Here is a 22,555-nt window from a genome sequence, read left to right as displayed (position 1 = left end):
ACAAGCAAGTAGACACCGATGGCTGCCCAGAGCCTTATTGGTATCAATGGGGAATAGGATCCACTCCGGAGTGAACTGCAGGATCACAGCCTAAGTGATCCTTGAGCAATAAATGTGCCTTTCTTCTGTCTCGTGAGATGTAAAAAAGGAAAGGGAAAGTGTCCTTCTGAAACGTCTTTTTATTTTGAGAGAGAAATGGAACAAGAAAAAGATGAGGAAGTTTTGTTAAACAATTTGCAAAGAACCGTGCAGTAGTGTAGTATCCATGCATTCCTACCTTGCTCATCACTGTACGACTTGGGCTCCTTTTAACTCCATGGTGATTTTTAACAGTGGTTGTACACCTTTCAAAAGCCGTCATGAGGTACCGGGCTGGGGGAGGGAGCCTCCTTTCTTACACTATCCTTTGCTAAATACAAACCCAGGAATTCCGTGGACCTACGAACAGGAACATTTTTGTGGGCACCGTGGGGGACTTAAAAAAAACCTCTTGGGTGAAGGAAGAGCTCCACAGTCGAAAACAAGGGAGCCCAGATCTCCGTCTGAAATGGACGGCATGGCCCAAGTTTTCAAAAAGCTGCCAGTGATTTTGGGTGCTCAGTTGAAGACACCGTGGGCTTGATTTTCAGAGACGGTGAGCAGCCCCCGACTCCAGCAGAACGCAGTGGGAGCTGCAGATAAAAATTAAAAGACTAGCAATGTCTCAAGCTGAGAATTTTGGTCCAAATATTTTAGATTTTTTTGTCCCTTAGAGTCTCGAGGCTCAGATTTTGAGCTTCCTTAACCCATGCACTGCAAAGTCTTGTTTTCACCGAATAAAACGAGAACTGACACCATTAACGAGCCATTTTGAAGCCTGTGTCAGGGCAATGAAATAATCTCATCAGGATCCTACTAAAAATCTGTGATTGCTACAATCAGATACCCTCCAGCCGGAGTTTGCAGCCCTCAAAGGTCCATGCAAACCCTTCTGTTAAAGTCATTTAATACTCTGACTCAACTATTTCAGCTGGTATCATGGCATTTGCAAATGTAGATCCAGTATTAACCAGGTTGCCTTTATTTCTGTGCAACTGTCCATTTTTCTTGCTAATTTATTGCAACATACTTCTGTCCAATATACACAGTAGCTATGAGAGGTCAGTGCACACAGGGAGTGTTGAGTGTGCACTAGGAATCCATGCAGATCAGGATAACACTTTTCACGTATACTGCATCTCTGATCTGAAGAACTCAAAGCCCTTTATGATTTTTAATTGATTAAGCCTCACAGCAACCCTGGGAAGTAGGTATAAATAGTCCCATTTCACAGATGAGGCGCAGAGAGATTAAGCAGCTTGTTCAAGGTGGCACAAAGAGTCAGTGGCAGAGATGGATTTAAAAGAACCCAGGAGTCCTGACTCCTAGTGCAGATTGGAGAGGAAAAATTTGCCCTTCATTTGTAAGTGTTACGGCACACAGCCAGCTCCTCAAAGATATTGAGGTTCCTAACTCCCCGAGCTGCTCTATATTTTGGACAGGGGTATGTTGATTTCAATGGGAGTTAGGAACCTCAATATCTTTGAGGATCTGGGCCGACGCCCATGGCATGAATGGTTGAGATACAAACACAGGACTTAATATTGCAACCACGCAATGCACTCAATGCACAGAATGCCAACTGAAATCAAACACACCCATAAGGTAACGGGGCTGCAAGTTAGAGCTCTACCTTAGAGAATTTGAAGATTTGGGGAACAGACAACTGAAAGCTAGAGAGGTTTAGACAGAGGATCCCAGGTGTGTGGGTGATGAAGTCTTCTGGGAGTGAAGCAATTACACCCCAGCTCACTCTGTTTGAGATCACCAGCATCCCAGAAGCTCCATCCCCAATTAAATTGAACCCTTTGTCTGCCTTACCCAGGTTAAATAATGAGCTACAAAGTTCAGGGTTTAAATTAAAAAAAAAATGAGAAAGTGGAAAATATTTCCCAAGAGGAGAGAAATGTCACTGAATCACATAACCCACTGTGGGGCAAAGCGGAGAGAGGTCACTTTAGAAGTGCTCTCTTCTTACAGTGTCTTCTCTGCCCATCATGCCATGATGGAGGTTTAAAGCTTTGGTTTGAACCACACACAGTCCTTCAGGAGACCAATACAACAAGCATAATTTATCTATTAAGCACCTGGTCCTGCAACTCCCATTAACTTCAGGATTGGGCCCTGATTTCACAAGAAACACACGGGGAAGCAGCTAATCATACCTTTATGTTTCAATGTATTTAATTCTTTCAGGAAAAAGAAGGTGACCAATGCCCAAGAGGGAAGTTGCCAGACCGGATTTTGACAGTTAACTGCAACAGTACCCCGATAAATAAATCAGATTGCCGTTAGCTACCCAGCAAATTTCCAGCTCAACATTAATTAATGAGCAACCTTGCTCAACTCAATGGGAGTTAAGTGTCTAACTCCCTTGGGCACTTTGGAAAGTGTCACTAGGTGCTTATCTGCCTCTTCAGGCACCTAAATATCTTAACCACCTGGCCCCTCGGCACTGAATATTAATGGACCAGATCCTCAAGTGGTGTGAATTAGCATCATTCCATTGAAGTCAGTGGAGATATGCCAGTTTACATCAGCTGAGGATCTGACCCCCCGCAAAGCACGGAATCACAGAAAGGTAGGGCTGGAAGGGTTCTCAAGAGGTTGTTTAGTCCATATAATATTTTTGTAGTAAGGCAGGTACTATGCAACCAATGAAAGAATAATCCTCACGATAAAGTGGGGCTAATGGAAAAGTGGGGCTAATGGAAAAGCAGGCACTTACCTTGGTGTGTCTCTTGATCGGACTACAGCATAGTTCTTTAACTTCTAGTCATCCTCCAGCGTGAAAAACTCCTTTGCAGGGTGTGTGTTGAGGACCATTGGCCCGTCTTGATAAGTTTTGATTCTTAAAACACACACCGAGAGAAACCCCAATTCTTCTTGGCTCTGTCAGTTGACTGCTGTTAGTGGTTTCCTGCCGAGAGCAGCTGAATGACAAATCTAGCTGGTTTGTTACACTTATAGTAATTAGGGACTGGTAGTGCAGCCACACCAGCACGCCAAGTTAATGTTAGAACAGTGACCAGCTCATTAGTGCTCTTCCCACACCCCCCCACACCCCGCCAAGACTCCCCAGGCTACGTGAAAAGCAGTGCCCGGGTGCAGATAGTGCCTGCTCCCCTTCTAACGCACACTGATGCAATTCGAATGTAACTCCACTCAAGGGCGTCAGATAGGTATATCAGTCAGAGAAGAATCAAGCCCTGAAATTTTTTGCCTAGGTGCCTTCAGGATTCTACATAATGGCTCACAAGTAAGTGCCCTCTGGCCAGCCAGGGGGGGAACTGAGCTATGTACTGGGCAAATTGAACATGAGAGAGGATTTACCTCTGGCCAGATTCCAATGCCAATGGTTATACATCCTGCCTAACTAAAATTCCCCCTGTGTATTCATCTAGGTTATTGCCCTGTTTTCTAGTTCACTTTCTGTTTGGGACTGAGGTGCAGCTGATGTGCATGTTTAAATAACAGTTATGTTCCATGCCAGAGCTGGCTGCATTTCAGAGATGAGATAAGGATTAGACTGAGAGACAGGAGAGCAGCTGGGGATGGGACGTGCAGAAGGTGGTAATTCAGACTCTGCCCAGTCTGTCCCTAACGCTGGGAAGTGTGAGGATTTGCATTTGTCATGTGAGCTTTCCTACCTTTTGTACATTTAGGCCTTGATATTGCAATCAGCTTTGTGTGGGCAGAGCCCTCTGCCCCCTCCTGGAGCTCTACGGAAATCGACAGTGTTCTGTGCTGGAACAAGAGTGTGTCCACACAGAGCTCATGGCGGCATTGTGCCCCTTAGTTTGTGGTATTTCTGTGCATGTTATTGCTATGAATGGGGCTGTGTGGACACGGAGCTGAATTCCCAGATTATTGTATATCTAGGGTGGTGTAGTGCCATATTGAAGTGACACTTCAACCCAACCATCTTCATTGAGGTTTCAAACCCAGAAGCCCACCTCTGTTGACAAGAGCTGGGCAAATAATTGATTTTTTCAGTTCACTGGCAATGCAGAAAAATTGCGGGGGGATTCATTTCTGGTTAAACGAAATATCTGATTTTGAGTCATTTAAGTTTTCCAAGTTTTCTTAAATAAAATCAGTATCGAAATCAAGAGCCATTTTGAATGGAAAAAGTGAAATGGTTTGTTTAGAAAATGTCAAAACGAAACTTTGAAATCTTTTCAAACATTGAATTTGGTTTTGGTTTTTACGGACCTACACACTTTGCCAGAATCGACATGAATTTGTGAGACAGTTCAATTGTCCCAAATCTGAATTTCCAACAGGAAAAATTGGCAGTTGAAAAATTTCATTCAGCTCTACAGCTGACCCCTGTTTTCATCGGATCCAGATGGTGCCTTTCCCCCCTTCTCACCCGGGGCATGAGCCAAAACCCAGCAAAGCCAGGGAATCTTTCCACTGACTTTAATGGCTTTTAAACGGGGCGTGGATGAAGGCAAGCTGGCTGGAGCTTCATCAGCTGAGACAGAGGTGATGCTGGTGAAGGCCGTGATGAATTTTGTCACCTCCCTCCATAGAAGCATGTGCCAACCTTTTGTCAAAGGGGTTTGCTATCTAGGAGCATGGTTTGGGCCGCTTTCGGCCCCTGCAATCCCAGGTAGCAACGCTGGCTAAGAGCACACTGTCTCCTGGCTAAACACAGATGGGGGCATCTCTTTCTCGTGGAAGGGGGCCTCTCTGGAATGCTGACGCCTGCCATGTGACGGGGCACAACCCTGACCCATATCAGAGGGGGGGGCACTGAGGTCAGTATCTTAGGAGCACTTGTGCGTGTCACATGACCTCCTTACTACACTCTCCTTTGGTCACCTCTATGCTGGATCATTGTATTGTCCTCTAGTTAGTGCTCCCCGTGGAGACCCCTCCCCCCCAGGACAAGGCAACTCTGAGTGAACCTGTTACACTTGTGCTCCAGACTGCTTGTAATTCAGTCTGCTGCTTGTAATTCAGAGGACTGGTATTAATCCAGAAAGCCATATATGCCCTGAAACCTGCCTACTATGGGGAATGCAGCCATGGAAATGTGGCAGAGATGTTCTGTTTTCTTTGATCTGTTCCTTTAAACGCAAGAAGGTCTCCCCGCTCTTTGGGGGCTAGGGATATAGGGCATTCTTGGTGGAGGGCCCCCAGCTCCCTGGATTTATTGCTGTATTAGAAGTGGTTTGTGAGAGGCGGAGTGTATTGACATTTAAGCACCAGGCAATCCAGTCTAAGAGGCTATTTAGCAACCCCCACACCACTGATAAAATATCAGACAGAAGCTGAAGAGGATCGAGATAAAAGAACTCAGCAAGAGACACTATAGTCCTGCCCTCAACTAAATGGATGAAATCCAGCTGGTAACTAACCCCATTGAGCACAGTGATGTTATACCAGGGACATGACCTTGCATAGTACAATCGTGGAACATTGGGCAACGTTGTATTTTGGATTGTGCCGACAATTTATTATCCCTCTGTCAATGGGGAAACTGTGGCACGGAGGGGATAAGTGACTTGCCCAAGGCCACACAGCTAGTCAGTGGCATTCATGGGACACAGAACTTCTAACTCCCTGCTCTGTGTTCTAACCTCTAAACTGCTCCTGCCCTCATGATCCTTCTTGGTCTGGAATCAGACTGGCCACTCTTTTCTTTTAATTTCCAAAGTCTAAACCACAGCATCTTGCCCTGCCCACCATCCCTCTCTATCCTGTAACAAAGATGGGCTGAAATTATTTTCCCATACCGCTTTCTTCTCATTTTCACAAAGGATCTGACGGAAGCCCCCTTGCTGGAGTATTGAACTAGACAAGCTATTAAATATTGGGTTAAATATTTATATTGGATGGGTTGGGTTAAAGGCTGAGCATTGTTCTGGGTGGGAGTGTGAGAGAACACACAGATACGAAGGTCATAGGAAGAACAGAGAGAGAGGAAGAGGAAGGCCAGGTCTACACTATAAACTTACATTGATCTAACTACATCATTCAGGGGTGTGAAAAATCCACGCCCCTGAGCAATACAGTTATACTGACCTAACCTCCAGCATAGACAGGGCTAGGTTGATAGGAGAAGCTGACAGGAGAAGCGGACATACTGCCTTTCACGGAGGTGGATTAACTATGCTGACAGGAGAAGCTCTCCCATTGGCATAGCAGCGTCTTCACTGAAGCACTGCAGCAGGACAGCTGCACCGGTGCAGCGTTTTAGGCATAGGTGCGGGAGCCAGGGGTGTGGCAGCACCCCCAGGTTTTATGCGGGGCCCTGCTCCTGGCCCCGCACCTGGGGTCCTGGCTGCCTCCCCGCGCCCAGCGCTCCACTTTTGGCTCCGCCCCTGGCCCCAGCTGTGGCCCCAGCCTCAGCCTCCTTACCCCTATCCACATATCCCCCACCCTCCGGCCCCCGGAGCCACGGCCCTGGTCCTGGCCCTGGCTCTAGAGGGCGACAGGGGACGCGGACAGGAATAAGGATGGGGCGCAGCTCCCCCACTATTAAAAGTGGTTCCGGCGCCACTGGTTTTAAATGTAGACCTGCCCGAAAAAAGGCAAGCAAAGCCAAGCAGGAGCCTGTAACCACAGTGTGGCTGACCCTGGAAGAAAAAGCTAGAGAGCTTTTGGGTCTGTTGTTGGCTAAAAGGATTTGAGTGGCTGGTCAGCTCAGAAACTGCTCCTTTTTGTTCTTGGTTCCTTCTGTGTTCAGAGACACAGGACTTTGCAAATGAAACAAGACTGTATGAAAGAAATACCTGGCTCCGACCAATTTCTACCCGCAACTGGGACACCCACACAGCCCCAAATGCTGACTAGCCACTCGGGTCAAATAGGGGCATCATTGATGCTTGCTGTGGGATTTAGTTTCCAAGGACAGGGCATGTGAATGGGGATTCTTTTGGGACCAAGATGGAACAAACAATGGAGGTGCCTTAAGAAACCCAAAGTAGCCAGCAGGCTTTAAAGCAGGAGCTGGAGGCTGCAAAAGGATTTAAGCCAAACCTAGAACAAGAACTGGAGGTTTCCCAGAAAGGCCTCAGGGACTTCCAGACTGAGATGAGATCCCTGTTGGAGCAACAACTACAAAGTGCCGGGAAAGCCTGGAAAACCCCACAGCAGCACAGCTAGACTGGAATGGTAAAATGGCCGCCGGATGGGAGGCTCTGGGAGCAGGGTAAGGGGAAGGTGATGGGGAGCTGCTGACGTATTATTGTGGCTCTTTGGCAATGTACATTGGTAAATTCTGGCTCCTTCTGAAGCTCAGGCTGGCCACCCCTGAGCTAAAACCTCAGCTACAGAAGGAAATCAAAGGGTCACGGCCCACAGTGGAAAGCAGCCATCTGGATAAGGAATTGAGAGAGAGCCAGAGGACTTGGGTAAGAAGGGATACTTACAACAGTTTTCTAGGGGCCCAGAGGGGAGAGGTCGGGCTGTCCCAACTCAAATAATATAAAAGCATTGAGAGAAAAACTCCCTTTGTCTCAGTTCAAAATCATAGCCAGCTCGGGGTACGTCTACACCTAAAACACTACAGTGGCGCTGCTGCCCTGCTGAAGCGCTGACGTGAAGACACTACCTACGGCAACGGGAGAGGGGTTACCTACGCTGACAGGAGAACTCCTCCCATTGCTGTGGGTGTAGAACTTGGATCTTTTCTTGCAGCAGTGCACCAGAAGAGGAAGCAGCTGCGAGTGAGGAAGGTGGAGGCTGATCACCATGAGTCCTGTAAGTACAGCTCCGTGTTCAGTATGTGTGATGAAAGAAGGGATTCGAATCTGGCCCGGGACTGTACTGAACGATTGGCACAAATGATACATTTGGTTTCAAAACAAGGGAAATTGGCAATAATGCCAAAATTAAAGGAAACAGTTCAATTAAATCATAGAAATGTAAGACTGGAAGGGACCTCAGTCGCTCATCTAGTCCAGTCACCTGCACTGAGGCAGGACCGAGTATTATGTAGACCATCCCTGACAGGTGTTTGTCTAATCTATTCTTAAAACCTCCAGTGATGGAAATTCCACAACCTCCCTACGTAATTTGTTCCAGTTCTTAACTACCTTTACAGTTAGCAAGTTTTTCCTAATGTATAAATCTAAATCTGCCTTACTGCAATTTAAGCCCATTACTTCTTGTTCTGTTCTCAGTGAATAAGGAGAACAATTTATCACCCTCCTTTTTATAACAACCTTTTACATACTTGAAGACTGAGTCCCCTCTTAGCATTCTGTTCTCCACACTAAACAAACCCAATTTTTTCAATCCTCCCTCATAGGTTGTGTTTTCTAGACCTTTAATCATTTTCGTCGCTCTTCTCTGGACTTTCTCCAATTTGTCCACATCTTTCCAGAAGTGTGGTGCCCAGAACTGAACACCATATTCCAGTTGAGGCCTTATCAGTGCTGAGTAGAGTGGAAGAATTACGTTTTGTGTTTTGCTTACAACACTCCTGCAAATACATCTTAGAATGATGTTTGTGGTTTTTTTGCAACAGTCTTACATTGTTGATGTGTGATCCACTATAACACCCAGTTCCTTTTCCGCTGGTACCGTGAAAAAATTGGCCACGAAAAGGATGATTGTTATAAATTTAAGGCAGGCCAAGAGAGACCGTTGCAAGCACCTAGTGAAAGCCTCTCTCCCAGTTCAGAAAATGGGGGGACCCCAAGTTGAGGGGGAAACATTTGGAGGTACACGTTTCAGTCCCACAGGTTTGCTTAGATCTGAGTGGTTCCACAACAGTAATGGGAGTCTGGCTATTGAGTGTGTATCAGGATCTATTTTGTGTGACATGGGCTCAGACATGACAGTTATTGGACTGTACAGGCTAAACAGGCTAGGGAATAGTGAATCCAAAACTGAGCCACTTAACTGGTCTCAAATGCAGATAGTGACTTGGGGAAGGGCACCTGTCCAAAGACTGGAGAAAACTGAGTTTCTGAAATGTGAGCAAGACATCTGGGTGGCTGAAAGAGTGGATGAACTAATAATTGGCTTGGATTTCATTAGGGCGAACAACTGTGTAATCAATGTCAGGAAAAATGTCTGACAAATTCAGTCTGTGGAAATTCCCTTTAAAGACATGGCGCAAGCAAGAGGAATGGTTTGTAGGCAATTGGTTTGCAGTGAGGAAGTTGTCCTGCCCCTGCAGGTAGAAACCATTATAACAGCTACGTGCTGTGATGGCTTTCCAGCAAGGGACACCTAGGGAGTGGTTGAAATTAGTCCGAGACTCAGACACTCAGGGAAATCTTAGTTGCTAGCGCTCTTGTGGATCTGAAATGAGAACTGATCGCTGTTCATTTGCAGAACCTTTCTGAAAAGCAGAGAATAGTAAAAAAAAAAAAGGGGGGGAGGGCTGCCCTTGCAAAATGTGAATTAGCGGTTGAGTTAAATACCAGTCTAGAAGAAAACTAGAAGAGGAAAGGTTGAATGGGAGGGAAGGTGAGCTCCCAGAGTTTCTACTGGTCTTCTTCCAGTGCGATGCTGTCCGCTTAAATGGGGAACAGCCAACCAGCCTGAGACGCTTTCTGGTTAGCAATCAGAAGATGTTTTCCTGGCCTAACAGAGTCATAGGCTGTACTGCACTGGTCCAGCAGTTGACTGATACTGGGGGAAGCCAACCCATTTAACAGCCACCTCACCAGTTGCTAGTAGCAAACAGGGAAGAGGCACTATCAGCCATTGAGGAAATGTATCAGGAAGGCATAACTCAGTCTTCAACCAGCCCTTGATTCTCACCCAGAGCACTGGCCAAGAAGAGAGATGGCAGTGCCAGGTTCTGTGGGAACTGTAGAACATTAAATGAAGGCACCTAAATGATTATTGTCCATTACCACAAATAGATGATACCCTGGATGCTGTAATAGGTTTAATCTGGTTTTCCACACTGGATCTTAAAAGTGGGTTTTGGCAAGTGGAAATGAAAAACCTGCTTTCCCAACAGGACCAGGCTTGTGGCAGTTTAAGAGATGTCTTTTGGCTTGTGCAATGCACCAGCCACATTTGAGAGACGAATGGAGAGGGTGTGATATGTAATGCCCCTCTCAGCCTGGCTGTTACGCCAAGATGATATCCTGCTGCATTTGCTAAACCATTTGAGCAGGAACTAAAAAAATGTACAAATGGTTGGTGGTAAACTGAAGGTGGCCACTTTGAAACTGAACCCAAAGATATGTGAGTGGTTCCAAAAAGAGGTGCCTTTCCGAGTACAAAATATACCCCCACACGCCTCATGTTCGGGCACTAGCTAAGGTCCCCAGCAAGCCTCTCGTATGGAGTTCCTGAAGAGAGACAGAGGAACTTGGATTATGGAGAAACCCTTCCATGAAAACTGGAAAAAGTTCAGCGTTTTGCTAGGGAAGATGTGAGGATAGCCTCTGATACAATGCAGAGACTCAAGGGTAGCCAAATGTACTGACCCTCCAAGCTGCATACGATAATCTTCTGACATATGAGAGCCAGGGCGCACCTGCCAGGACTTCAGCCCTGCTTCTGTTGGACCCCCAAGTCCCTGCAGGCACGCCTCGTGGGACTGAAGCTCCAAGACCCCCCTCCCCTCTGGGCAGAAGCCAGAGGCAACATGTGTGTGTTTGGGGGGGGGGGCACATGGAGTCATATTATTCCCCCCCCTGCAGATTTTTGCAGGGTTTGCTGACCCCGCTCAGTCACATGGTGCCACAGGGCCCCCTCCCTGCATGGCAGCTGCTGGAGCGGGCAAGCTGGGAGCTGCGGCTGTGGGGAGAGGCAGCGGCAAACAGTTGGGAGCTGCAGGGAGAGTCGCTGTTCCTCTGAAACCTGTTTTTGCTGCTGTCTCTCCAGGCAGAGCTAAAGCAGCGGCCCCTCTCTGCAGCTCCCAGCTGTTTGCGGCTGCCTCTCTATGCAGTGCTAATGTAACCCGCACACTTCCTGGGAGTGGTATTCTGGCCCAGCTAGTGACACTAGGGTGACCAGATGTCCCGATTTTATAGGGACAGTCCCATTTTTGGGGTCTTTTTTTATATAAGCTCCTATTACCCCCTACTCCCTTCTGATTTTTCACACTTGCTGTCTGGTCACCCTAAGTGGCACCAAGACCACTTAGAGAGAGTTAAATGAGTCGGCTTTACAGCCCTAGCTAGCAGCCACTTGGCTTTTAGCTCATGCGGTAGAGGCTCATGCACTAAGCTCCAGAGGTCCCAGGTTCGATCCCACCCGCTGTCTGTCAGTGTTACACTGACACCGGGGAGCTGCAGGAAGGGGCTGTTGAGGGTAAAGGGGGGCCTGCCAGAAGGGATGTGACTCATGCTGTTGGGGGGATGGGCCTTTAAATTGTGGAGCCCCCCCCCACTCTCAGCAGGTACCAGTCGTCTCTGGCAGACATCCCCAGCCCCACCACCCTGCCGTAGGGCAGAAGCCCAGAGCTCCCCCCAGAAGTCTGGTAGGTGGCAAACGTGGGGGAGCTCTGCAAGCCGCACTTTAACTGTAAAAGAGCTGCATGTGTCTCGGGAGCTGCAGTGTGGCCATCCTGCTCTATGACATATAGTAATGTGAGGAAACATTTAAAAGAGGGAACCTGGTCTTGTTCCATAGTCCTAGGAGAAAGGAGGGAAGGACCCCTACCTTGTATATACCTTGGGAGGGACGCTACTCAGCAGGGACTCAACTAACCAAAGTGGTGTACAGGATACAGTTGGCTCCCAGGACTAAACCTCAAGTTATCCATAAGGACCTTCTCAGGCAATATCAGGGGGATAGGATTTCAGCATGGCTGCCCCCCAAATCTGACTGTGGGCCCTGAGGCTTGGAAAGTTGTGACAGCAATGAGCCCTTCTCCCCGTGCCCCCATTTGAACAGAATGGGCAGTGTCTGGCTCAGCCAGCAAATTCCACGGAAACAATAGGCTTTCCTCAGGGGCTGTTTGAAAGGGGCCCTTCTCTCGCAGATAAAAGGAAACGGCAGAGACAAGCCTCAAAGAAAATTGGGAGGGAATACAATTATTTTCGGTTGGGCTTTTTTTCTGAGTCAATAAACTGAATTTTATTTAAAAATGGGGAATAGTTACAAACCTTACTAGTGGCTGCACCATCTAGTGGCCTGTTTTACAACTAACAATATCCTCGTGCTATTAAAAAGCTTTCCAGTTAAAATCTTAGACTATTATAGGTCAGAGTAAGCATAGAAACACAATTGTGTTTTATTTAAAATAATACCTGTAAAACAGTGAACAGCTCTGAGTATCAACCTCAGTCTTAACCCAGGAGCTTGCAGGAATTAGGAAGCCTAGAAGCTTGGGGTTGCTGAAATCTACCGCTTGCTGACTGATAAGTGGAATTAACTAAACTTTAAAGGAAACTTAGCTATCTTCCCTGATGATAATTGACAACATGAGGTATACAGAGTGGAGGTCTATGGGGAAGACAATACTTTTTAAAACAATGAACAACAATGTATAAAGATCTGTACTTTTTTCCTACTTCCATGTTCTATTTTTCTATGTTTCTATTTTCTCCCAAACTTGTAACCATGTTTTGGGTGTATACAATGCTACATAATCCCAAAACAAGGGGTCCTTTGCAGTATTACAGTTCTGCTAAGCATCTCAAGTCTTTGGTCTGTGAAAAATATTGTCAAGGTCAGCTTTTGTGCGTTCCTAAAGTCCTTAATTTTCACTGCAAGTTTATTTGAAGACTAAAACTCTAGTTTTAATCTGTATTCTTTGTCTTGCAAAGTCCTTCTCACTAGTTCAATTCTTTCTTTTAGTAAGATGGCTTGTTCAGTGCTTTTGTATGCTTTACATTCTTCAGGAAAAAGTGGGAAAGGAAAAGCTTCAAACCTTCACGCTACATTCCTAATTTTGGGTTGCCAGTTAACCTTCCAAAAATGACCGTAAACTCTTCCAAGTCTGTTTTTATTAATAGCATATATACCACTTACTGCAAGAAGTGGACTTTGGATTTATCTAGTTCACTGAATTCAACTACAATTGTGGTCGGTGCGTTGGCACCCAGGACCTTGAAGACCGATAGGGAGAATGATTTTGTCTTTAGCAAGTGGGCCAACAGAGAAACCAGGTTAAAGAAATTGGTAGCCAACAGGTTTCCCAAATCTTGGATTTTGTCCCATGTATTGAACTGGAATGTCGTCTGAAATCTTCTATCATATTCACAAGACTTGTTAGCCTAATATGCATAAAAGGGGTTATATGTCTTCTTCTGTAGGCAGCAGTCTATGAGACCATGAACCATCTCTCTCTCTTTTGCTGATCTTTCAGTCCAAGTTTCAAAAGTTTTTCAAATGCATCCAACAAGTCCACACTACTCATCAAGACACAAAAAATATTTCTCCTGATGTGTGTGTTCATTCTCTGCTTATGAGCAAGCTCCAGTATCTTTGAACTCATCTTTCCTACAGGCAGTTTGTGCTGAGTCTTGCTGTTGGTACTACCAGTCCTTGGTATGCCACTCTAGGATGATCCTACTATCCACTAATGGCCAACCCAGTCAGCACTGAGGGGAGATTCCAATGACACTCAAAGCTGAGTTTCTCTTCCAGAATCACTGTGGTGGATCCGTGTTCTCTGCAGCTTGCCAAGCTTCTCAACTGGCTCAGAGTTGTAACCTGAGATTTTTGGCATATCATTGTTTTTTAGTGCCAGCATAGTAGTATAAAGTGAACCCTAGACTGGTCCTGAAATTTCTTCCCCACAGCGTGTGGTTTGTTCTGGGCCAGCTCCTTCAGGGCCAAAGCATCGTCTTTTCTCAAGGAAAAACTCATGTTTTTCAGGAGGAGCTGAATCAGTTCAAAGTCCTGTTCTGTAAAACTGCTAATGAGCATCTTCAGAATATTAGAGATCAGCAGCAAATGCACTATGTGAAACTTATACAGATGGCCAATCAGGGCAAACAGGTTATCCCGCTCTTTCCTTTCAGCATCACTTTGATAGAATTCATCAAATTTCCTCACTACAGCTTCCAAAAAGTGAACACCAGCCTCAGTTCCCACGGGATGGTGAAGAATGCTGTCCCAAATGACACACACCATCATCCATCTAGCTAGCAGCCATCATGACTGCAGTAACACAAGCATTCTTAAGAACATCTGTTAGCATTTATTCCTGTCCTTGCTACTGTTAGTCATGTATATCTCTTCCAACTGTCCACTTATGGAGGCCAAATTTGGTTCACTCAATCTGCTAATTAGACCTTTCACTGTGTTCTTCAATCTTCCCAGTTCTTCCTTCTTTTTTTTTTTTCATCCACTGTCTCATCAGCTGTTCTCACTGGAGGGGGAACATACGTCGTAGCCCTATGGCAAAGACTCATCTCCTCTCTGGAGGTCTTGGCTTTGTTGGGTTTATAGGTGCCACCAACCTCTGGGGACATGGAAAGATTTCTGCTTCCTTTCTTCTCATGCTCCCAGTTCCTTTCCACACCCGCCTCCTCTGATGTTTCTAAAGTGTCTTATATCCTCATCTCCTCAACCCTGTCTAACTCCCTCTCCTCATCTTTCTCCTCCCCATCTATCTCGCCCTCCTATCAGCATCTAATGACTCCATATCTATATCCTCCTTATCATCTTTCCCTCATTCAGATCTAGTTGCCCTTCATCTGCATCCTTTTCCTCTTTGGATCTAGATCCTCCTTGCTGCTCTCCTCATAGAGCCTGGAGAGGGTGGTCTCAGGCCCCAGGGCGCCCAGCACATAGCCCATCCCATCCTGGGTAAAGCTCTGCAGCGCCGAGGAGATGCCCCCCTTCCTGTGCTTGCTAAGCCCCAGACATTGCTCCAGCTGCCGGATCCTCTTCTCCACATTGGCCACCAGCAAGGCCTGTTTCTGTGAAGAGGCCGTGGCAGAGGGTCCCTGCTGGAAGAGCCACTTAGCTTTCTCCTCGGGGAGCTGCCGGTGCTGGTCTCCAGGGGGTGACGAGGCCAGAACTGCAGCAGAGCAGGGACATCACCCTGGGCCCCTATCCGGGCCCTCCAGCTACTCATCCCGGCTAGCCCCTGCCTTGCCCAGTTTCTGGCAGTTCCACTTCAGCCTGCACTTTTCCTTCCTCAGCTCGCGGTGGCTCTTCCTGCCCCGTCCCCCGAGGGGGGGAGGAGGGTGGCTCCCTGCCGCCTGCACGAACTCCTGCACCATCAGCCACAGCTTCTGCAGCTTGCCCAGCTGCCAGCTGCCAGCTCCCACCGTGTCCTCCCCGGACCCCTGCTACCCACATCATGCTCCCCACAATGGGGCCACAGTGACATTGCAAACCACCTGGGCGCCACCATCTTGGGTTGGTGATGTGAAGACATCTGGATAGTTGAAAAGTTATTGCTATAGGGGCGACTGAGTGTCACCATTTCCAGACCTCCTCTGGATGATGAAAGAATCTGAAGTGAAGGGGTGTTTTTATAGCTGTCTACACTACACACTTACTTTGGTATAACTACGTCGCTCAGGGGTGTGAAAAATCCACCGCCCTGAGCAACGCAGTGATGCCAACCTTAACTCCTCGTGTAGAGAGAGGGAGCGTGTCTCCTGCCGACATAGCTACTGCCTAAACCGATGGGAGAGTGCTCTCCCGTCAGCTTGGAGCATCTTCATCAAAGAGCTGCACCGGTGCAGTTGCATTGATGAAGTTGTGCCAATGCGGTGTTTGTAGGGTAGACCTGCCCTGTGTCTACACTGCAGTGGCTGGCCACCTCAGCTGATGACGGTGTCCGGGACTCAGGCTAAAGGGCTGTACAACTGCAGTGCAGACATCCGGGCTCAGGCTGGAGCCCAGGCTCTAGGACCCCAAGAGGGAGCCCAGACAGCTTCCCTGCAGGTTAATAGCCGGACAGGCTGATCCCTGTGAGCTCGTGTCCATGGACACAGACCAGCCACAGGTGTTTTATTGCAGTGTAGACACACCCTGCTTGACTCTGGAAAAAGCTAGAGCGAGCTTTCGAGTCTGGTGTTGACTAAATGGGTTTATGGGGGCTGGTAAGGTGGTTCCTTCTGTGGTCAGAGACCCAGGACTTTGTACATTCTTTGTAACTACACAAGGTTGCACCCAAGAAATACTTGGCTACCACCAGTTCCTACTCCCAACCAGAACATTCACAGATCCCTGAATTCAGCCCTTTAAAGCACCAGGCAGCTAGCCAGCCTGTAAGGTAAAGAAATGAGTGCAGTTCACACTACCCCCTCCTGCTCACTATTGCCACATAGGCCATGCTGTCCCTCAGAACTAAGTACATTGCTCCCGAGAAGAGCAGTGAATCCTGGTTCTCCACTGCCTTGCTCCTCCTGCAGTCACTCCAGTGCCAAGAGGGTCTGAAAAGCAACCCGGTCACCCACTTTGCATTCGTTTTGTGCAGGAATCAGTGACAGCACAAGGATGGGGGACAGTGGAGAATTGTCCCTCGCTGGCTTTGGGATGGAACCTCTCTATGTTCATCTCTGAACTGGCTCTTCCTTTTACACTGCTGGGGGCCCTTGTGGCAATCCTGCATCGAACTCACAAAGCTCTCTAAGGGCTTCATTCTGCTCCCAACAGCAAAAGTCCCCCTGACTCCAGTGGGGACATGGGCAGGCCCTGAGCTTTCCGAGTATTTGAGAGGTGACACACCACCTTCATATGCCTTTACAGCTGTCATAAATATAAAGGGAAGGGTAAACCCCTTTGAAATCCCTCCTGGCCAGGGGAAAGCTCCTCTCACCTGTAAAGGGTTAAGAAGCTAAAGGTAACCTTGCTGGCACCTGACCAAAATGACCAATGAGGAGACAAGATACTTTCAAAAGCTGGGAGGAGGGAGAGAAACAAAGGGTCTGTCTGTAGTCTTCTTTGCCGGGGATAGACCAGGAATGGAGTCTTAGAACTTTTAGAGTAACAGCCGTGTTAGTCTGTATTCGCAAAAAGAAAAGGAGTACTTGTAGCACCTTAGAGACTAACCAATTTATTTGAGCATGAGCTTTCGTGAGCTGTAGCTCACTTCATCAGATGCAGTGAGCTGTAGCTCACGAAAGCTTATGCTCAAATACATTTGATAGTCTCTAAGATGCCACAAGTACTCCTTTTCTTTTTTAGAACTTTTAGTAAGTAATCTAGCTAGGTATGTGTTAGATTATGATTTCTTTAAATGGCTGAGAAAAGGATTGTGCTGAATAGAATAACTATTTCTGTCTGTGTATCTTTTTGTAACTTAAGGTTTTGCCTAGAGGGGTTCTCTATGTTTTTGAATCTAATTACCCTGTAAGATATCTACCATCCTGATTTTACAGGGGGGATTTCTTTATTTCTATTTACTTCTATTTTTATTAAAAGTCTTCTTGTAAGAAAACTGAATGCTTTTTCATTGTTCTCAGATCCAAGGGTTTGGGTCTGTGGTCACCTATGCAAATTGGTGAGGCTTTTTATCCAACATTTCCCAGGAAAGGGGGGGTGCAAGTGTTGGGAGGATTGTTCATTGTTCTTAAGATCCAAGGGTCTGGGTCTGGGTCTGTAGTCACCTAGGCAAATTGGTGAGGCTTTTTACCAAACCTTGTCCAGGAAGTGGGGTGCAAGGTTTTGGGAAGTATTTTGGGGGGAAAGACGCGTCCAAACAGCTCTTCCCCAGTAACCAGTATTAGTTTGGTGGTGGTAGCGGCCAGTCCAAGGACAACGGGTGGAATATTTTGTACCTTGGGGAAGTTTTGACCTAAGCTGGTAAAGATAAGCTTAGGGGGTTTTTCATGCAGGTCCCCACATCTGTACCCTAGAGTTCAGAGTGGGGGAGGAACCTTGACAACAGCTCTCCACTGGATGCTCTGTATTTAGAATGAATGAAATTGCACATCTCCCTCACCTGATTTGCTCCCAGGGAATTATAGTCTTTGCTTTTGTAGGACTCCTGCTAGAACCTCTCACCATCCAGCATCTCTGGGGATGGCAGAGCCCTTGCAGCCTCTGTCAGGGATTCCATTTCCACAAGCGCCTCGGCTGTATCGTACAGTCACTCAGCTGTTGGGAGGTGACACAGCCAGATGACATATATATATATATATATATTCCCTTAGCTGGCTGTGTGACAACTACTGGCTGCATTAGCTACAGATTTGCTTCCCCCTACTGCCATATTTTCTAGCTGACTAGCAACAATGTTTCATACTTCACATGCCAGGGTCTTAAAGCACTTCACACGCTTTGATCCTGCAGCTCCTTGTGGGGTGCACGGTGGCTGTATGCAACCGTTGCACTCCAATGCCTGGGTAGATTGAGGTAACACAGACACCTCTCCTTCCCTGCTTCCTCCTTGCTCGGAGTGCGCAGTGTGCTGCTCACGAGGCGGTACACCAAAGAAGGGGAGCCTTGGCTCCACCTATTTCCTGTCCACTTGCTCTGGGGGAGGAGTCATGGGGGTGCGTCACCCACATGCCACTTGCCAGATCCAAGATCCAGGTAATTCACTCAGCAGTATAAGGGAGTCTTACTTCCTCTCATGCCCCTGGATGGGTGTGCAGCCCAAGTCACAATTTTACCCAAACTTACTAGGTTCGGCCATTCTTGAGTTAAAATCCCTAATCAGAACATACTCTAGAGGATTTTCCACCACCCACACGCTGGAATAACTCAACAATAGCTGAACGGAGTTTGCTCAAACTTCCCAGAGCCATTCACCTTGGGACTGAGACAAAGCACGGAGAATTTCACCCCAAAAGGTATTTGTTTGGAAGAGCTATGAACAACTGGAACAGCGGTGACACCCTGGAATTTGAAACTCAACTTTATCTAGAAGCCAGTGAATCCACTGAAATAGACCCATTGGTGTTCTATATGAAAGTCACTCCTGTACAGAGGGGTAGCCGTGTTAGTCTGGATCTGTAAAAGCAGCAAAGAGTCCTGTGGCACCTTATAGACTAACAGACGTATTGGAGCATAAGCTTTTGTCGGTGAATACCCACTTCATCAGATGCATCTTACAGATGTTCTTATCCCATTACCATAGCATCTCGCAATCTGTAATGGATTTATTCTCACAACACCCCTGTGTGGTAGAAGGACAGTGCTCTCATCTCCATCTTGAAGATGGGGAACAAAGGCACAGAAAGACAGGGTGACTTCTTCAAGGGAGTCTGTAGTAGGCAGGCACGAACCCAGGCCAGTGATCAAGCCACTGGCCCATACTTCCTCTTACCCCTGAAATTTGGGCTTAAGAGGCACACAGGCCTTGTGCAGGGCCTTTGCATAGGAATGAATTTCACCGGGTTCCCTGGGCAGCTCTTACCATTGCCTGGCTCCAGCTTCAAGCCTGGCAAGGGCGTGGGGCCTTGGGGGGGAAGAGGAGGAGCAGGGGGGCCGGGCCACAGAGAGGGGTGGGTCCTCGCGCCCCCCACAATTCTACCGAGGTTCCGGCGCTCCTAATCCCGCCGACATAGCACTGTCTACACAGGAGGTTAAAGTTGGCATAACTGTGTTGCTTAGGGGTGTGTATTTTTCACACCTGTGAGTGACATAATTATACCAAAGTAAGTATATAGTGTAGACTTAACTGTCAGGGTGGCTAAGCACTGGAACAAATTGCCTAGGGAGGTTGAGGAGGATTTTAAGAACAGGTGAGACAAACACCTGTTAGGAATGGTCTAGTTATTATGTAGTCCTGCCTTGGGTGCAGGGGACTTGACTAGATGACCTCTCGAGGTCCCTTCCAGTCCTACCCTTCTGTGATTCTATCATTCGATAATTATTTCCCCATCTAGCTGACATTTATAACACTTCCTGCTTCATTCTGCTGGAGAATGGACTGGATGTTGCACTCTTATTACTTTAAAATGTCAGTGAATGCCCCCGGGTATTTGGAGACATGATTTGGTAATGAGGTCATTTAGCAGGCTAGTGAAACACGACGCTCCACCGGTGAGTTAGCATGAGCCCCTGAATACCAGACTGCACTAGCAAATAAGGGCTCAATCCAGTCTGGGCGCTGAGTACATCCTGCAGTTTACAAGAGGTGCTCAGTGCCGTAGCAGGATTGAGCCGATACTGACTGTATTCAGGCGGGGTAACTCTCAGCTCTTCCTGACTACAACGGGAGCTGAGGGCACTTAGCTTCTCACAGAAGGAAACCGTCCAGGATCAGTGAGGCTGGGCCAGTGACGCATGAGTTTATCGCCTTGCAGATCCTCTAACACAACTGTCAGGGCTCCCTGTCAGAAAATGAACCGGCTCGTGCTCAGGGATAGCAATAGCGTGGCATCGCCCAAGTCTGTTGCAGCACAGTGAGGTGCATTATGGGAAACCTAAACCTTCTTCTGAAGCATCGGCTGTAAGAATAGATTTGTGATCATTAATAAAAGTTTGTCCTTGAACTGTACTTTTTATTCTAAGATTTCCAAGCGCTGGGTAAGTACCATCATCTCCTCGTGACAGATAGGGAAACTAAGGCATGGAGCAGTTTAGTGATTTGCCCACACCCACACAACAATTCAGATGAAGGAAACTCTGTGGGTGAAGCAAGCTTGATCTTCAGGTGACCTAACTGTTATCCTACAAAAAGTAACCCACTAACCCCCCTTTCTGGCCTATGACTGCAGGAGTGTTAACGGGCCACTTCGCCTTGAATGGTCCCTTCAAATATGTGCTAACTACTTGTGATAAACTATCTGTTCCACCTTGTATTTAGCTGTGGCGCTCTGAGTACCTCTCGCAGACCTGGAGAAGAGCTTTTGGGCATGGCTACACTTGCAGATGTAGAGTGCTCTGCGTTAAACCAGCCTTTGGAGAGCACAGTAGGGAAAACGCTGCAATCTGTCCACACTGACAGCTACAGGCACACTGGCATGGCCACATTTGCGGCACTTGCAGGGGCATTGGGAGCGGTGCATTATGGGCAGCTATCCCAGCATGCAAGTGGCTGCAATGTGCTTTTCAAATGGGAGTGGGGTGGGATGGGGTGGAGTGTGACAGGGAGTGTGTTGTGTGTGTGTGGGGTGAGAGAGAGTGGGTTTTTGGAGGGCTGAGAGCATGTCAATATGCTGTCTTGTAAATTCAGACAACAGCACATCCCCCTCTCGCCCCCGCCTCTCTCTCTCACACACAGCATTCCACACTAATGGTTGCTTTGTCTCGGAGCAGATAAGCAGCCGGGCTGTCAGAAACGGAGCTTTCAAAGGGCACATCCGCATTCCTGCAGCGATTCAAAAACAATGACAAGAGTGGCCATTTGACTTAAGGGGATTATGGGACGTTTCCGGAGGGTGATCAGAGCACAGAAATGCAACACCTCGTTCACACTGGCACCGCGGCGCTCCAGCAGGGGTGCAGCAAACGTTATTCCACTCACTGAGGTGGAGTACCAGGAGCAGACCAGCTGCGGAATCAGAGCGCTCTACAGGCCTTGCCAGTGTGGACGGGGAGTGAGCCCGGGGCTCCTTTACTGAGCTGTAACTCGCAAGTGTAGCCAAGCCCTTTGCATGGCTCGAAAGCTTGTCTCTCTCACCAGCAGAAGTTGGTGAGAGGTTCTCCCCAGAGGTGGTAGATAGGTTGGCAGAAGAATTCTTCTGCCACCTTAGGGCCATCTACACAGGGGTTAGGTCGGCTTAACTACAGATGTGAATTTTTCACACTCCTGAGTGACACAGATGGATCAACCTAATTTTTTAGCATAGACCTGGCCTATGTGTATATCTACATGCCAGGAGGGGAGTGCAGATGTCACATATTCCCAGCCCCCTCCTCCTTTTGCGCATTCACACTAGACTAGACATAATTTGGCCCACAGTACATTGCGCTGAGATGCATTCTGTAGGGCGAGTGCTCCATAAAAGCAATGACTGACGGATAAATAAGCATCAAGATTGGGCCATCAATGGTTCTTTTTTGTACTAAAGCGATTTAGTTACTGATGTAGGGCCTGGTCCCAAGCCTATTGAAGTCAATGGCAGTCCTACCGGTGACTTTGAATGGGCTTTGGAACAGGCTCTCAGTCATGCTGTGTATTCCTGGCAACTTTGAATGTGCTGAGTTGAAATCAGTAACACAGATATGAATAGAATATGAACAGGGGGTCAGCGCAGGCTCCATTATTGTGGTAACACAGTTCTTCAGCCTTTGTTTGTGTGTGTATTGATTTTACTGTGCAAGTAAATGAGTCATTTATTTGCTGGTTAGAACAGAATGTCTTATTAACCTTTAAACTCAGCTACATGCCATTCAAATGTGCAGGGGTCTCAGTGCCTTTCTTATGCCTTTCTTGCAGGTCTTCCTCCTTGGCCCACCTGTCTGGAACTCAGTGCAGGACTGGGGCCTAAACATGCATTTTGTAATTATTGTTTTATAATGTTGTGTCGAAGGGCAACAGCTGCATGGAAGAGTAGGAAAGATTAAATTTTACACCTGATCAGAGGATCTCAAAGCACTTTACAAACAATACTGAATTTATCCTCGCAGCGCCCCTATGAAGCAAAGAATTGTCAGCCTCCTTTCACAGGGGGGAAACTGAGGCCCAGAGACTATAGCCATGCTGTTCCACAGGCTATGATCACTAACATAAAAACTCCTT

The 22,555-nt window shown here is 47.3% G+C and overlaps 1 protein-coding gene and 1 pseudogene across 3 annotated transcripts in view; both read right to left on the bottom strand.

Moving 5' to 3' along the window:
• The window catches only part of BLK (BLK proto-oncogene, Src family tyrosine kinase), a 92,164-nt gene that overhangs the window by 65,101 nt on the left and 4,508 nt on the right, over positions 1–22,555 (bottom strand). Inside the window, exon 1 of one of the 3 annotated variants that reach the window (XM_048845784.2) lies at positions 2,807–3,149. The exons of the other annotated variants lie outside the window; for them this stretch is intronic. The gene's annotated coding sequence lies outside the window, so the exon portion shown is untranslated. Of the gene's footprint in view, positions 1–2,806; positions 3,150–22,555 lie in introns of those variants that run through there. 3 annotated transcript variants of the gene reach the window in all.
• LOC125634918 (nucleolar MIF4G domain-containing protein 1 pseudogene) lies at positions 12,739–21,572 on the bottom strand (annotated as a pseudogene).

The sequence above is a fragment of the Caretta caretta genome, chromosome 3 (assembly GCF_965140235.1).
Source record: "Caretta caretta isolate rCarCar2 chromosome 3, rCarCar1.hap1, whole genome shotgun sequence".
Taxonomy (NCBI): domain Eukaryota; kingdom Metazoa; phylum Chordata; order Testudines; family Cheloniidae; genus Caretta; species Caretta caretta.
The sequence above is the reverse complement of the archived record's forward strand: the minus strand, read 5'-3'. Positions and strand labels throughout refer to the sequence as shown.